Below are 5,343 nucleotides of genomic sequence, written 5' to 3'. Positions count from 1 at the left end.
CCCCAGAAAGAATGGCTATCATAAAGAAATCACCCAACAACAAATGTTGGAGAGGCTGTGGGGAAAAAGGAACCCTTCTCCACTGCTGGTGGGAATATAGACTGTTGCAACTGTTATGGAAATCAGTGTGGAGACTCCCTAGAAAAGTTGGACTGGAAATCCCATTGAAACCAGCTATTCCTCTGCTGGGTATTTTCCCGGAGGTTCTGAAAACATCATATCATAATGATATATGTGTGCCTATGTTTATAGCAGCACAATTTGTGATAGCCAAATCTTAGAAACAACCAAGATACCTATCACCTGAGGAATGGTTGAAGAAGATGTGGTATTTTTACACAGTGGAGTATTACTCAGCTATGAAGAATGATAAATTCGAAGCCTTTATATTGAAGTACATGCCACTTGAAGATGTACTCGTAAGTTAAATAAAGCAGGTACACATGTGTAAATATCATATAGTTTTTCTAGTGTAAGAACTCAAAAGAAGAAATACAAATAGAACCATATAATACAAGTAAAAGGAAAGCAGGTAGTCGAGGATTAATTAAGAGAGGGAAAGGAGAAGAGCTAGGAAACATGACAGTGACAAGACATACAGTTATATGTAGAAGATGGGTAAGGTAATGATCCTGAGATTCTCCAGAACATTTTTGAATCTAGAAGTTAACTGGAGAGATTTTCACCCTGACTAACTGTATATAGTGATACTTGTGAACTACGCAACTGCACTGAAGATGGTAATCTGTAATAGTAGTTTCATGCTTGGAGTGCCTGTCATTCTGGTCTTCTGAATATGGGCTTCTTGTCATGACATGCCAGTTGCTGATGTGGTGTCTCTTGGTAAATGATTGTTTGAAAAGAAGGGGGTGGTGAATGAAGGCAAGAGACAGGAAAAGGAATGTTGTGGACAGTCCTGCTTCAAGGTTGTATATGGTTAGATTTTTGGACTTACGTGTAAACATAAGAATTATATAATTCTTTATGCGTATTTTTAAAAATATATTCTAATTTTTAAATGTTTTTTCATCATATTCTGTAGGGACTTAAAGTTCAACATGTCAATACTTGATGAAAAATACCTGTTCCATGTTATGCCTACGATGTTTGATATTCAGACAGATAGTGAGGTTAAGCTTAACAGCCTAGGTTGCATGGTAATAACAATAAGCTTTTCTTCTGTATAGTTAACAACCTAAGTTTGCAGACCAAAATTAGAGAAAAAGGAGGGCCTCAAGGAAAGCCAACAGTTTGGCCCTAGCCTTCCAAGGTCAATTAAGACTCAGGACATATGAGAACTTGTACTGTAACATCATGTAACTCGGTAGAGTCCCAAATTTTCTGATCAAGAAGATTATGGGGCCAAAGAGGAAAGTGATCGATGACATAGAGTGGGCCTAAGGAGAGTCACATGGAGAAAAAACATTCTCTCAGGCTTTCACAGAGAGCACATTGGCCAAGCAATGGCCGTGACTCATCCACATGGCTGACACTGACAAAGGATCTACAATCTGAGGTACAGGATCTCAGGATAAATCCTGAAGAGATTTCACTGACCTTATCAGACCCAAAAGCTACCACTCTTGTTGCATAGGTCCTACTTTACATTAGTCTTAACCATCCAACAAAAAAGTATAAAAACAAAGTATAAGATGTAAAGCCATGCTGTCATGTTGAGCTGTAGGGGACTCAGGTCAACAATTTCTGACACTGCCAGTCAAGCGGAACACCCAATACTATTATGGACTACTGGACTCTTTTAGAATATTTTGCTGAGTTTACACACCTATAATATTCAAATAATGGAACTTAACAAAAAAAGGGGCTACAGATGAATGTCCATTTTGTATCTGTTATTCAAAATGGTTAGCATAGATATGTAGTTACATTCTCTTAATGAATAGAGGGATTTGTTCTAATAGTGTTTGTAAATAGGATAGATATCATGTCCACATCTTGTACAGCAATTAAGCCCTAGGAAGACCTGCTTCCAGGTGGTTTAATTGGCTGAGCTTTGTGTGTGTGTGTGTGTGTGTGTGTGTGTGTGTGTGTGTGTTTTAGGAACAGGGAACGGAACTCATTCCCTTGCTTTAGCTAGGGAAGTGTTTTTCTATGGAGCCGTCTCCCTGGTCCTGTCTGAGGTATTTGGCTGGCTGTCATACACACAGAGTAACAGCCAGACTAACCAGCCAAAACATGTAAAACATAGGGCACAATTATACTAAATCAAGGTACACTTTTAGATACATTGTCCATACTGATTGCAATAATTTTCTTTGTTTCTTGCCGATTGTCTGTTTTGAGATGGCATTTTATTTACAGATTGAGTTTGTCATAGGAAACAAACTACAATATTTAAGTTTTTTTTTTCAAATTTCACTACAGTTTGCTCTTGAGGTGCATCCGTTTTCCTCCAGATGACTCAAGCTTAATCCTTCCTCATGGAAGAATAGTACTTTGTTGTACAGAAATAAATATTTTGTGGGCCAGGAAGATGGCTCAGTAGAATAAGCACCTCCCTGGCAAATGCAAGGGTCTGAGTTCAATCCCTGGTTCCATTAAAAAAAGGAAAGAAATATTTTCTTTATTCATTTGGCTGTTGATGGACATATCTATATATCTATATATCTATATATCTATATCTATCACTGTGGTATGACTTCTTTAACTTCAGGACTAATAGGAGTTACCTAGAAGGGGAATAGCTAGGACAAATGGAATTTCTGTTTTTAGCTTTTTGAGGACTCTTCATACTGATTTGCATGGTATTTGTACAATTTTACACTTCCACTGACAGTGAACAAAGTTTGTCCTTGCAGGCTTTCTGTTAGGCTCCTCAGTACTTCTTACGGGTTCGTTTCTTAATGATGATCATTCTTGGGCTGCGGAGATAGCTCAGTAGAACTAGTGCTTGCCTTACAAACTCAAAGGCCTGAATTCAATCCATGGTTCTGGAAAAAAAAAGATCATTCTTTTCTTGTAGCCACCCCCCCCCCCCAGTATTTGTCATTTGTCAGTTTCTTAATGATGATCGTTCTTTCTGGAGTGAGGAGAAATCTCAGTATTATTTTAATTTGTGTTTCTCAAATGGCCAAGGATGTCAAAATTTTTTTGTCATGTAATTATTGGCCAGTTGTAGTTCTTCATCTGAGAAGCACCTGTTGATTTCAGGTGCCTGAAATTTTTTTAAAGATGTAACCAATTTTTTTTTTGTTAAATTTTTAAAACTTTGCATCTACATTTTTGAGTTCATTGTATATTGCACATAATAATCCCTTGTCTGCCAAGTAGTTTGTAATATTTTTTCTGTAGGCTGTCTCTTCACTCTGTTGTTTTGTCTCTTTTGCTGTACAGAAGGTTTTTAGTTTGATGTGATCTTGTTTGTTGGTTCTTGCTATTATTTCATATACACCAGGAATATTTACCTAAGTCTGTGTCTTCTGGAGTTTTACCTATTTTGTATACTGGCAGATTAGGTGTTTCTGTTCTAATATTTACATCTTTGATGCATTTCATTTTAATTCCTAGTAATGGATGCTGGCTAAGGTTCACTTTTCAGCATGTAGATAGTCATTTTTCCCAGCACCATTTGTTAAAGAGACTAGCTTTTCTTCAGCAGAAGGGTTTGGCCCCTTTGTCAAATATAGAGCAGCTGACTGAGGCTAAGCTTGTATCTGGATCCTCTCTGGTCTGTCTGATCTGTTGTTATGTGCCATTGTTCCACAATGTTTTTGTTTGTATGCTTTGCCAATACTGTGATGTTTTTATAATGATAGCTCTGCAGTACAACTTGAAGTCTAGGATTGTGATTCCTCTTGCTTTGCTTCTGTTGCCCAGAGCTGCTTTTGCTATTCTAGGTCTCTTCTGGTTCATTTTATTTATCTATCTTGTCTAATTGCTCTGGCTAATGTTTCCAGAACTATATTGAACAGAATTGGTGACAGTGGGCATCCTTGTCTTGTTTTTGATTTTAAAGTGAAAGCTTTCAATTTTTGTCCAGTTAGTATGATATTGGCTGTTGATTTCTCATAGATGACTTTTATCAGATTAAGGTAAAACCATCTATTCTGATTTTATGTAGGGTTCTCTTTTTATCATGAATGAGTGTTGGATTTTGACAAAAGCTTTTTCTGCATCTATTGAGATGATTATGTGATTTTTGTCTTTGGCTCTGTTGATGTGCTGTATTACATTTATGTATTTGTGTGTATTTAACCATCCTTGAGTTTCTGCAAAGAATCCCACTTGGCCATTATGTATAATCTTCTTGATGATTTATTGCATTCTATTTGCTAGTATTTTATTGAGGATTTTTGCATGTATGTTCATTAGGGAGATTGGGCTGCAATTCTCTTTTTTGTTTAGGTCCTTCTCTGGTTTTGGTATCAGAGTAATACTGGCCTCCAGGAATGAGTTTGGCAGAATTGCTTCTCTTTCAGTTTCATTGAATAATTTGAGAAAATCTTCTCTAAATTTCTTGTAGAATTCTGTTGTGAATCCATCAGGACCTGGGTTTTTCTTTGTTGGCACGTTTTTGATTATATTTTCAATTTCATTGACTGATATTGGGTTATTCAGAATTTTTATATCTTTTTGATTCAGCTTTGTTATTTCATACGTATCTAGAAATCTGTTCATTTTTTTTCTGTGTTTTCCATCCTGTGAGAGTAAAGATTTTGGAAATAGGTATTGGTGATCTTCTGAATTTCTATAGAGTTTGTATAGATTTTACTTATTTCATTTCTTTTTGCATGAATTTCAATTTTTTCTGTCCTTTTTTTGGTAAGTTTAGATAGGTGTTTATCAATTTATTTATTCTTTCAAAGAACCAACTCTCTGATTCTTTAGTTCTTTGTATTGTTTTTTAAAAAATCTCCATTGTACATTTCAAATGAGATACAGAGATGTATAAAATGTGGGAAACAGTGCAAAATTTCATAGAAAAGCTTGACTCAAATAAGACTGTACTAGTGCAAGCAGTTATTCTGCCTAATGACAGTGCAATGTCACATTTCTGCTAAATCCTCAAAAGAAGGTAAAAGCAAGTATAATTGCATAGGACCTATATTAAGATTTTGTCCAAGCTGCTGAGTTTGATCCTTGGTACAAAAACAAAACAAAACATAACAAAACAACTCCAAATACCAAATACAAACAAAGTTGCATGAGAAGAGAGAAAAAGATTTTACTGAATCGATAGATAGCAGTACTTCCATTAGCCATAGTGAAAGTTGTCTTACCAAATAACCTTCTTCTTTTTTTTCTCCTTCACACCAGGCATATAGCTTTCCTATGGTAAGTGCACGCTAATTATTTTCTTTATATTTTGCATTATATTATAGT

The sequence above is a fragment of the Octodon degus genome, unplaced genomic scaffold (assembly GCF_000260255.1).
Source record: "Octodon degus isolate 3935 unplaced genomic scaffold, OctDeg1.0 scaffold00136, whole genome shotgun sequence".
In the NCBI taxonomy this organism is placed as follows: Eukaryota; Metazoa; Chordata; class Mammalia; order Rodentia; family Octodontidae; genus Octodon; species Octodon degus.
The sequence above is the reverse complement of the archived record's forward strand: the minus strand, read 5'-3'. Positions refer to the sequence as shown.